This window comes from Scyliorhinus torazame, chromosome 16 (genome assembly GCF_047496885.1).
Source record: "Scyliorhinus torazame isolate Kashiwa2021f chromosome 16, sScyTor2.1, whole genome shotgun sequence".
Classification (NCBI taxonomy): Eukaryota; Metazoa; Chordata; class Chondrichthyes; order Carcharhiniformes; family Scyliorhinidae; genus Scyliorhinus; species Scyliorhinus torazame.
In genome coordinates, this window is record NC_092722.1 from 39,470,707 (window position 1) to 39,483,256 (window position 12,550).

Consider the following 12,550-nt stretch of genomic DNA (forward strand, 5'->3'; position numbering starts at 1 on the left):
ACAGTAACATGCAGCTGTGAGGTCATGCTTTATGATGCAAAAGTGTTCTTTCGCCTTTCTTTGAACACTGGTTACTTTCAGGCTGGGTCCTCCAAACACAGAACAGTTGAGTGATTGTGGGCACATAATGTTGCTGTGTGTATCTGGCTAATGGGCACTTCCCAAATTAAGAGTTTATCACACAAAGCCTTGAGAAAACTACATCGGCGCCAGGATTTATTTTTTTAAATGGTGAGTGCCCTTTTACTCGTCTGACTTGATGATGGATCATGAACTCCACGTGACCACATAATTACACCATAAACAAAACCAATGAAGTCACTTTAATGACTTTTAATTTTTTTCCTGGAACAATTTCCCCTCTCATTTCTTTCCCTCTCCTGAAGGCAATGTGGCTTGTTGGGCTAAAGTTTTATAAACAAGGAGGATCAGGGTCCAAAGTTGAGCATAAAGAATCAAAGTCAGGAGACCAGGGCTCAAGGAGATCGGATCCCAGAGGCAGGTGTTAGGAGAGTTTGGAAGAGCTGGTTGAATCTTGTGGTGGCAGAGACTGGAGGCTTTGTAAAGGAGACCAGAAGGGCTGGGTGGCAGGGACGATGATGATCACAGGAGTTGGTGAAGGAGTTATGCTGGATCCAGCAGTCCTTTCTTCCCTTCACCTGTGGGATTTCCCAAGGTTGGAAAACTCAGCCAGCCAGAGTTAAATGTAAAATAATGGTTGGATGTGCGGTACACAGCCTCATTATAATACTTAAATTGCTAACCTACTTCCTGCAAGCTGGTTGATTGTTTGCCACTGTCCCAGTAGAAATGGGTGAGTCGGAGTTGGCATTCAGATTTCCACCAATTTAATGTCCTACCCAACCCAAAATCAACCATTTTTACGGACTAAAGTTTATCCAAGTATTACCAAGACATTTGATAGTGAAGGAAATCAAGCCAAGCTCAATATTGTTCAGAGCCAATAAACCTATACGCCTATCTTCCAGCAGATCTCACTAAATATCCACCTGGAGCAGGAAATCTGATTTTTATTCCTGCTTCCAGAATACTAAGGCATTGAAACTAACCACAGTGTCCTCACTACTGGTATTTTTACATAGAAAAAACCCCCATCAAAAACAATCATTTAAACCAGTCATTTTCAAAGTTGGGGTCGCGAGCCGCAGGTCGGTCGCGGGAGGGCCACAGCATTCTGAAAAACGGGAATTAATGCACAACGGCCGCAGCGGCCGGCATTTAAAAATGGTGGCTGCGGGCAGCTTTAAAAATGCAAGGCAGAGAGCAGGTCACGCGCATCGAACACTGACATCACGTGCTCCAGGCGCGATTGTGATCCCTCCATTTTGTCAGCAGCAAACAAGCAACAGGACTGAAAATTTTAAAATGGATCATTTTGTAACAAGGAAGAGATGGCCAGAGACACAAACAGGCCAGGATCTCACAACTAAACCTGGAGCGAGTGGCTCAGGAGAATCCACAGCCGGACAAAGCAGTGGTGGTGTGAGCTGTTTAGCAGTCCACAACGGGACAAAGCTGTGCTGGTGTGAGTCCAGGACCTCTGATGAACAACTCATACAGAAATGTAACATTGAATAACAAAACAAGTGAGATAATGAGGACCAAGTAGGCTAAAAAGTTAAGCAAAAATGGTGGGTGACGAATTTTGGACGGCGTGGGTTGTGAAAGTCAACCGGCACATATCAGCTGACGTGGGTCCCGAAGGTTGGTCGGTTGATAAAAATGGGTCCCCGGAAAAAAAGTTTGAAAAACCCTGATTTAAACTATCCTACCTAAACCATCTCTTTATTGGACTCATCATTGATTATTATATTTTCACGTTGAAGTCCATTGCAAATTAGTAGCAAGCATTGACTGGGTTTGGAGAATGAGGCTAGGAAATAGTGCCTCAATATTCCTCAAATTAGCTCAGTCGGTTGAAAACTAGAGTACACAAGAGTTCTCTTTAGATAAAGGACAACAGTTGACGTACACTGCTTTTAAATGTTTCATAAGATGAAGAATTCTAGAATCTCAACATATTTACACTGCATTATGAAGTAATGAGACTGAAGAGTTCTATAAAATTGAGAGAGCCAATGTAGGGACAAAGTATGCAAGATGAAATATTGGATGCTTATGATAAAGGGATGGCAATAATCATGGGTGATTTTAATTTAGATATAAACTGGAAAAATCAGATTGGCGTAGCAGCCTGGATGAGGAGTTCATACAATGCTTTTGAGATAGTTTCTTAGAGCAGCACACTCCAGAACACCCAGCGAGGAGGCTGTTTAGCACAGGGCTAAATCGCTGGCTTTGAAAGCAGACCAAGACAGGCCAGCAGCACGGTTCGATTCCCGTAACAGCCTCCCCGAACAGGCACTGGAATGTGGCGACTAGGGGCTTTTCACAGTAACTTCATTTGAAGCCTACTTGTGACAATAAGCGATTTTCATTTCATTTTCATATTGGACTTGATATTGTGTAATGTGACAGGATTAATTAATTACCTCAGAGTGAAGGTACCCCTAGGTAACAGCGAATATAATATGATTGAATGTGACGAAGATTAATATTTTAACCTTCAGTAAGGGCAATTATGTGGGCAATGAAAGCTGAGCTAGCTGCAGTGGAGGGGACACGAGGCTAGGGGATACAACAATAGAGCTGCTGTGGCAGATATTTAAGGAGTATTTCAGAATACTCAGGATAGGTATGTTCTGCCTATAAAGAAAAATTCTAAGGGGGTTCCACCATCCGCGATTAACTAAAGAAATCAAGGAAAGCTTGGATCTTAAGGAAAAAGCATACATCTGCACCAAGGTGAGTGGCAGGTCAGATGATTGGTCACAATATAACGAATGACAGAGAATAACTTAAAGGTTAATCAGGAGAACGAAACTGGAGTACGAAAGGAAGCTAGCTAGGAATGTAAAAACAGATAGCTAGAGTTTCTTATAGGTATTTAAAACGGAAAACGGTATGTAAAGCGAGTGTTGGTCCTCCAGAGGGCAACAATGGTGAGCAAATAGTAGATTAAAAGGAAATGGCAAATTAAATGAACAAATAATTTGCTTCTATCACCACTATAAAGGATACAAAATACATTCCAGTAATAGCTGTAAATCAAGAAGTGGAAAGGCGTGAGGAACTTGGTGAAATTACAATCATATGGGAAGTTGCACAGAGTGGATTGATGGACCTCCGGGCTGACACCTCTCCGAGACCAGATGGACTTGATCCCTAGGGTCTTAAAAGAGGTGGCTAATGATATAGTCAATGCATTGGTGTTGTTTCCAAAATTCACTCGATTCTGGAAAGGTTCCATCAGGCTGGAAAGTAGCAAACAAATCCCCCCCATTCAAGGAGGGAGGGTGGCAAAAACAGGACACCATAGCCCAGTTAACTTGACATCTGTTATGGGGAAAGCTGGAGCTGCTTGGGGCCTGCAGTGAAAGAGCCCTGCAGGCCACAGCGCAATGCAACTCTGCAAACTCAGTGAGACCACACGTCCAATGTTACTGCCCTGGTGGTTGGAAAGCAGGAAAGCCTAAAGGGCCCAGTAAAATTGACAGACTAGGGAGAAGGCAAGTGTCCGGGTCAGTCAATGGGATTTGGCAGCTCGGGTTCAGGGGTGGATTGGATTTGTGGTGGGGGGGGCAGGGGATAATTCAAGGGTGTCAGCTTCTGGGGGTGGAGTGAGGGGGGCAGGTATCTCTGGAATAAGAACCGGAAAGCAAGTTTTGACTTCTTCAACTCTAATTGTGTGTACTACAATCACTTCTCTAACTCCAGTGCCACCAGTATCCTTCATATATATTATATACATATATATATATAGAAAAAGCACATCTTTAAGTTTGATGTAAATTTCCAGAACACAAATGTATATATTTTTTACCACAATAAATGCACTCTATTCCCCTTATTTTTTTTTTTATTGCACCCTCACATACATTCTCTTCCTTTTTGGAAAATACAGCCCTCTTTAACAATTTCTAATAAATTCTTCGAGCTAGCCCATTTCTTCATCAGGCAGTCAGATATGGTAACTACCATCAACTCTTTTGATTTCATCAATCTCCTAGTTCTCTATGGTCTGTTTTAGGTTCACGATGTCAATTCGTAGTCTCTTTTCATTGATGCTTTTCGTAGAGTGGACATTCTCCCAAAGGGACTTATTGTCAATGTGGCACTCTATAGGTACTGTTCCCAAATGCCCTGTTCCATTCAAAATTTCAGTCAGGATCCTGGATATAAAAAGTGCCATATCTACCATCCCCACTAGGGCAAGTGTCCCCTCCTCTCCATGTACTTTTTAACTCTCATCGTATCTTTTTAATTTCCCATGCCAACGGGTAATATTTTCCTTTCTCTCTCCAAAAGAAAAAATTATAAATCCACCCGCACTTGGAAAGCCATCAGAGATTATGTGATGAATGTAGGAAACTTTTTGTTGCTGTAATGTCATTAAAAGAATTTAGGTTAAGCTATCCAGATTATATGTCTGCTAAAGTGGTAGCCATGATGTGGAGATGCCGGCGTTGGACTGGGGTGAGCAGAGTAAGAAGTCTTACAACACCAGGTTAAAGTCCAACTTTAATGAGGTATTCACCTGAGGAAGGAGCAGTGCTCTGAAAGCTAGTGATTTGAAACAAACCTGTTGGACTTTAAACTGGTGTTGTGAGACTTCTCACTGTGCTAAAGTGGTGATTAAGGAGTTAACAGCTCAGCAGGCAAGGGTAGCAGGGTGGCGCAGTGGTAGCACTACAGTCTCATGACGCTGAGGTCCCAGGTTTGATCCTGGCTCGGGGTCACTGTCCGTGTGGAGTTTGCACATTCTCCCCATGTTTGCGTGGGTTTTGCCGCCACAACCCAAAGATGTGAAAGGTAGGTGGATTGAACACGCTAAATTGCCCCTTAATTGGAAAAAAATGAATTGGGTACTCTAAATTTATTTTTAAAAAGCTCAGCAGGCTGTCATGTCACTCATGGGTGGGTCTGTTCTCAGTTTAGTTTTTCAGCCTTGTTCTGCGTCTGTTTTTTGTTTCATTTTCATTTTAGAGTTCTGCTCTGGGTTCAGAAGAAAGGAGTTAAAGTTCTCAGACTAACGTCTTAAAGCTTCTCTCCAAGGACTTTGTGAATAAATCTGTAAGCCATTAGATGTTAACTGTATTAATAAGCGGCATTTGACCTGTATGTGGATTTTGCTTGATTGAAATTTTAGAAGTAGATGGGAAAGTAAGCTTAAATAACTTTCTTTATTTTTTTTTTTTAAGAACTATTGTATCCAATTAATTATAAGCTACAGCGCTGGGCTGAGAGGTGGCAAATGGAGTTTAATGCAGAAAAGTGTGAAGTGATTCATTTTGGAAGGAATAACAGGAAGACTGAGTACTGGGCTAATGGTAAGATTCTTAGTAAGGAGTCTTACAACACCAGGTTAAAGTCCAACAGGTTTGTTTCGATCTCACTAGCTGCTCCTTCCTCAGGTGAATGAAGAGGTATGTTCCAGAAACATATATATATATAAACAGATTCAAAGATGCCAGACAATGCTTGGAATACGAGCATTAGCAGTTGATTAAATCTTTACAGATCCAGAGATGGGGTAACCCCAGGTTAAAGAGGTGTGAATTGTGTCAAGCCAGGACAGTTGGTAGGATTTTGCAGGCCAGATGGTGGGGGATGAATGTAATGCGACATGAATCTCAGGTCCCGGTTGAGGCCGCACTCGTGTGCGGAACTTGGCTATAAGTTTCTGCTCGGCGATTCTGCGTTGTCGCGCGTCCTGAAGGCCGCCTTGGAGAACGCTTACCCGGAGATCAGAGGCTGAATGCCCTTGACGGTTGAAGTGTTCCCCGACTGGACAAGCTCTCCGTATACACAGGATCTGCTCAGACGACGAGGAGCGTAACAGACATCTACAGACGTTGAAAGATGCCCTCGTTCGAACGGGATACGACGCTCGACTCATCGATTGACAGTTCCAACGCGCCACAGCAAAAAACCGCACCCACGTCCTCAGAAGACAAACATGGGACACAACCAACAGAATACCCTTCGTCGTCCAGTACTTTCCCGGAGCGGAGTAACTACGACATCTTCTTCACAGCCTTCAACACGTCATCGATGAAGATGAACATCTTGCCAAGGTCATCCCCACACCCCCACTACTTGCCTTCAAACAACCGTGCAACCTCAAACAAACCATTGTTTGCAGCAAACTACCCAGCCTTCAGCACAGTGACCACGACACCACACAACCCTGCCATGGCAATCTCTGCAAGACGTGCCAGATCATCGACATGGATACCACCTTTACACCTGAGAACACCACCCACCAGGTACACGGTACATACTCGTGCGACCTCATACGCTGCAGGAAAGGATGTCCCGAAGCGTGGTACATTGGCAAGACAATGCAGACACTGCGACAACGAATGAACGGACATCGCGCGACAATCACCAGGCAGGAATGTTCCCTTCCAGTCGGGGAACACTTCAGCAGTCAAGGGCATTCAGCCTCTGATCTCCGGGTAAGCGTTCTCCAAGGCGGCCTTCAGGACGCGCGACAACACAGAATCACCGAGCAGAAACTTATAGCCAAGTTCCGCACACATGAGTGCGGCCTCAACCAGGACCTGAGATTCATGTTGCATTACATTCATCCCCCACCATCTGGCCTGCGAAATCCTACCAACTGTCCTGGCTTGACACAATTCACACCTCTTTAACCTGGGGTTACCCCATCTCTGGATCTGTAAAGATTTAATCAACTGCTAATGCTCGTATTCCAAGCATTGTCTGGCATCTTTGAATCTGTTTATATATATGTTTCTGGACTTCCGGGTGCGGCGATGACCAGCTGAGTCGCACGTTTCGGCAGCTCCCTGTGAAACGGACTTTTGGGCTCTTGATAGGAGCCCCAACGGCAATTTTAACGGCTGAAAACACCGTGCGGTAAACCAGAAGGGTGTTCCCCCTGGACACGGATGGAAAAAGGAGAGGAAAGTGGCCGGATTGCAGCGGATCCTTTGGAACAACGGCAAGGAAGGCAAGCAGAAACCAAGATGGCGTCGGAAGGTGGCAGTTTCATATGGGGCCCTGAACAACAAGAGTTTTTGAAACGCTGCGTGGAGGAGATAAAAAAGGAAATGAAGAAAGAGTTGTTGGCCCCGATATTACAGGCGATTGAAGGGCTGAAAGAGGAACAAAAGACCCAGGAGCAGGAGCTTCGGGTCGTGAAGGCGAAAGCAGCAGAGAATGAAAACGACATACAGGGCCTGGTGGTGAAGTCGGAGATACAGGAGGCACACCAGAAACGATCTGTGGAGAGGTTGGAGGCACTGGAAAATAACGCAAGGAGGAACAACTTGAGGATTCTTGGCCTTCCTGAAGGTGTGGAGGGGGCGGACGTCGGGGCATATGTGAGCACGATGCTGCACTCGTTAATGGGAGTGGAGGCCCCGACGGGTCCGTTGGAGGTGGAGGGAGCATACCGAGTTATGGTGCGAGGACCGAGAGCAGGAGAAGCTCCCAGAGCCATAGTGGTGAGATTTCTCCGTTTTAAGGATAGAGAAATGGTCCTTAGATGGGCGAAGAAAACTCGGTGTAGTAAATGGGAGAACGCGGTGATCCGCGTCTATCAAGATTGGAGTGCGGAGGTGGCGAGAAGGAGGGCGAGCTTTAATCGGGCCAAAGCGGTACTTCACAAAAAAAAGATAAAGTTTGGAATGCTGCAACCGGCAAGACTGTGGGTCACATATCAAGGGAGGCACCACTACTTTGAGACGGCGGATGAAGCGTGGACTTTTATTGTAGAAGAAAAATTGGAATGATTGGACTATGAAAATGAACGTTTGGACAAAGTGGTGGGACGAGTGGGGGGGGGGGGGGGGGGGGAAAGAGGAATTGTATGATTAATCCTGCGGTATGGTAACTTTTCTTTCTCCCACAGGTGGTGATGGGGGGAGGTGGGGAGGGAGAGGAGATGGGGCGTTGGCCATGGGTGGCGGGGCCGAGGGAGAGGCGCGGGCTTGGTTCCCGCGCTATGATAATTATGGCGGGAATAGAGAAGCAGGAAGGAGGGGGCGCCGCACGGGGCGAGCCGTGATCACGGGGGGAAGCAGAGGTCAGCCAGAGTTTGCTGACTTCTGGGAGCAACATGGGGGGAGTAATTACGCTAGCGGGGGGTCTAGTGGGGGGGGGGGGGGGGGAATTACTGGGTTGCTGCTGCTGGGGAAAGGGGGGAGTGGGTGCGGGAAAGGATGGGCGGGGGGGCACCGTCTGGGAGAAATACAGCCGCGTGGGAACTGGGCGAGAAGCTGGAAAAAGATGATGGCTAACCGGCAAGGGGGGGGGGGGGGGGGGGGGGTGGGAAGCCCCCCAACTCGGCTGATCACGTGGAACGTGAGGGGGCTTCACGGGCCGATAAAGAGGGCACGAGTACTCGCACACCTTAAGAAACTTAAAGCAGATGTGGTCATGTTACAGGAAACGCACCTGAAACTGATAGATCAGGTTAGGTTGCGCAAAGGATGGGTAGGGCAGGTGTTCCATTCGGGGCTGGATGCTAAAAACAGGGGGGTGGCTATATTAGTGGGGAAGCGGGTAATGTTCGAGGCAAAGACTATAGTGGCGGATAACGGGGGCAGATACGTGATGGTGAGTGGCAAATTACAGGGAGAGATGGTGGTGTTGGTAAACGTGTATGCCCCGAATTGGGACGATGCCAATTTTATGAGGCGAATGCTAGGACGCATCCCAGACCTAGAGACCGGAAAGCTGATAATGGGGGGAGACTTTAACACGGTGTTGGAACCAAGGCTGGATAGGTCGAAGTCCAGGACTGGTAGGAGGCCGGCAGCAGCCAAGGTGCTTAAGGATTTTATGGAGCAGATGGGAGGGGTGGACCCGTGGAGATTCAGTAGACCTAGGAGTAAGGAGTTCTCGTTTTTCTCCTATGTCCATAAAGTCTATTCACGCATAGACTTTTTTGTGTTGGGTAGGGCATTGATCCCGAGGGTGAGGGGAACGGAATATACGGCTATAGCCATTTCGGATCATGCCCCACACTGGGTAGACTTGGAGATAGGGGAGGAAACAAGAGGGCGTCCACCCTGGAGAATGGATATGGGACTAATGGCGGATGAGGGGGTGTGCTTAAGGGTGAGGGGATGCATTGAAAAGTACTTGGAACTCAATGACAATGGGGAGGTTCAGGTGGGAGTGGTCTGGGAGGCGTTGAAGGCGGTGGTTAGGGGGGAGCTGATATCAATAAGGACACATAAAGGGAAGCAGGAGAGTAAGGAACGGGAGCGGTTGTTGCAAGAACTTTTGAGGGTGGACAGACAGTATGCGGAAGCACCGGAGGAGGGACTGTATAGGGAAAGGCAAAGGCTGCATGTGGAATTTGACTTGCTGACCACAGGCACTGCAGAGGCACAATGGAGGAAGGCGCAGGGTGTACAGTATGAATATGGAGAGAAGGCGAGCAGATTGCTGGCACACCAATTGAGGAAAAGGGGAGCAGCGAGGGAAATAGGGGGGGTGAGAGACGAAGATGGAGAGACGGAGCGGGGAGCGGAGAGAGTGAATGAAGTGTTTAAGACATTTTATAAAAAATTGTATGAAGCTCAACCCCCGGATGGGAGGGAGAGAATGATGGAGTTTTTGGATCGGCTGGAAATTCCCAAGGTGGAAGAGCAGGAAAGGATGGGATTGGGAGCACAGATCACGGTAGAAGAAGTGGTGAAAGGAATTAGGAACATGCAGACGGGAAAGGCCCCGGGACCGGACGGATTCCCAGTTGAATTTTACAGAAAATATTTGGACTTGCTCGCCCCGCTACTGACGAGGACCTTCAACGAGGCAAAGGAAAGGGGACAACTGCCCCCGACTATGTCAGAAGCAACGATATCGCTTCTTTTAAAGAAGGAAAAGGATCCGCTACAATGCGGGTCCTACAGACCAATCTCCCTCCTCAATGTAGATGCCAAGGTCTTGGCCAAGGTAATGGCAATGAGAATAGAGGAATGTGTCCCGGGGGTGGTTCATGAGGACCAAACTGGGTTTGTGAAGGGGAGACAGCTGAACACGAACATACGGAGGTTGTTAGGGGTAATGATGATGGCCCCACCAGAGGGTGAAACGGAGATAGTAGTGGCGATGGATGCCGAGAAAGCATTTGATAGAGTGGAGTGGGATTATCTGTGGGAGGTGTTGAGGAGATTTGGGTTCGGAGAGGGGTATGTTAGATGGGTGCAGCTGTTGTATAGGGCCCCAGTGGCGAGTGTGGTCACGAATGGACGGGGATCGGCATATTTTCGGCTCCATAGAGGGACAAGGCAGGGATGTCCTCTGTCCCCATTACTGTTTGCACTGGCGATTGAGCCCCTGGCGATAGCGCTGAGAGGTTCCAAGGGATGGAGGGGAATACTTAGGGGAGGAGAAGAACACCGGGTATCTTTATATGCGGATGATCTGCTACTATATGTGGCGGATCCAGCGGAGGGGATGCCAGAAATAATGCGGATACTTGGGGAGTTTGGGGATTTTTCAGGGTATAAATTGAACATGGGAAAGAGTGAGCTGTTTGTGGTGCATCCAGGGGAGCAGAGTAGAGAAATAGAAGACATACCGTTGAGGAAGGTAACAAGAGACTTTCGTTACCTGGGGATCCAGATAGCTAAGAATTGGGGCACATTGCACAGGCTAAATTTGACGCGGTTGGTGGAACAGATGGAGGAAGATTTCAAGAGATGGGATATGGTAGCATTGTCAATGGCAGGGAGGGTGCAGGCAGTTAAGATGGTGGTCCTCCCGAGATTCCTTTTTGTGTTTCAGTGTCTCCCGGTGGTGATCACGAAGGCTTTTTTCAAAAGGATAGAAAAGAGTATCATGGGTTTTGTTTGGGCTGGGAAGACTCCGAGAGTGAGGAAGGGATTCTTACAGCGTAGTAGGGATAGGGGGGGGCTGGCACTACCGAGCCTAAGTGAGTATTATTGGGCCGCTAATATTTCAATGGTGAGTAAGTGGATGGGAGAGGAGGAAGGAGCGGCGTGGAAGAGATTAGAGAGGGCGTCCTGTAGGGGGACCAGCCTGCAGGCTATGGTGACAGCCCCATTGCCGTTCTCACCAAGGAACTATACCACGAGTCCGGTGGTGGTAGCTACACTGAAGATTTGGGGACAGTGGAGACGACATAGGGGAAAGACCGGAGCACTGGGGGGGTCCCCGATAAGAAACAACCATAGGTTTGCCCCGGGGGGAATGGATGGGGGATATGGAATGTGGCAAAGAGCAGGTATAACGCAATTGAAAGATCTATTTGTGGATGGGAAGTTTGCGAGTCTGGGAGCGCTGACCGAGAAATATGGGTTGCCCCAAGGGAATGCATTCAGGTACATGCAATTGAGGGCTTTTGCGAGGCAGCAGGTGAGGGAATTCCCGCAGCTCCCAACACAAGAGGTGCAGGACAGAGTCATCTCAAAGAAATGGGTGGGGGACGGTAAGGTGTCGGATATATATAGGGAAATGAGAGACGAAGGGGAGACTATGATGGACGAACTAAAAGGGAAATGGGAAGAAGAGCTAGGGGAGGAGATTGAGGAGGGGATGTGGGCAGATGCCCTAAACAGGGTAAACTCGTCGTCCTCGTGCGTCAGGCTAAGCCTGATTCAGTTTAAGGTATTACACAGGGCACATATGACTGGAACACGGCTCAGTAAATTTTTTGGGGTGGAAGATAGGTGTGCGAGGTGCTCGAGAAGCCCAGCGAATCATACCCATATGTTTTGGTCATGCCCGGCACTACAGGGGTTTTGGATGGGGGTGACAAAGGTGCTTTCGAAAGTAGTAGGAGTCCGGGTCAAACCAAGCTGGGGGTTGGCTATATTTGGGGTTGCACAAGAGCCGGGAGTGCAGGAGGCGAAAGAGGCCGATGTTTTGGCCTTTGCGTCCCTAGTAGCCCGGCGCAGAATATTGCTAATGTGGAAAGAAGCCAAGCCCCCGGGGGTGGAGACCTGGATAAATGATATGGCGGGGTTCATAAAGTTAGAGCGGATTAAGTTCGTCCTAAGGGGGTCGGCTCAAGGGTTTACTAGGCGGTGGCAACCGTTCGTCGAATATCTTGCGGAAAGATAGATAGGGGAGAACAAAGAAGGCAGCAGCAGCGGCCCAGGACTTGGGGGGGGGGGAGGGATGGGGGGGGATGGGGGGGGGGGGGTGTGGCCTGAGACAAGGCAGTTGCCAATTAGGGCTAGTTTTTATTTTTTGTTATTTAATATTTATTTATTTGTTGTTGTTTTTGTTTAAATTTAAAAAAGGTCATTATTATCTGTATTGTTACAATGTTGTGTAAAGGATGCACAATGTACTGTGTTGGTTGACCAAAAATTTTCAATAAAATATTATTTAAAAAAAAAATATATGTTTCTGGAACATACCTCTTCATTCACCTGAGGAAGGCGCAGCGCTCCGAAAGCTAGTGACATCGAAACAAACCTGTTGGACTTTAACCTGGTGTTGTAAGACTTCTTACTGA

At 47.5% G+C, this 12,550-nt stretch overlaps 1 protein-coding gene across 5 annotated transcripts in view; it reads right to left on the reverse strand.

Annotated features, from left to right (window-relative positions):
* Nucleotides 1-12,550, reverse strand: part of ccdc30 (coiled-coil domain containing 30) — a 198,045-nt gene that overhangs the window by 139,992 nt on the left and 45,503 nt on the right. The gene's annotated exons all lie outside the window — the stretch shown is intronic.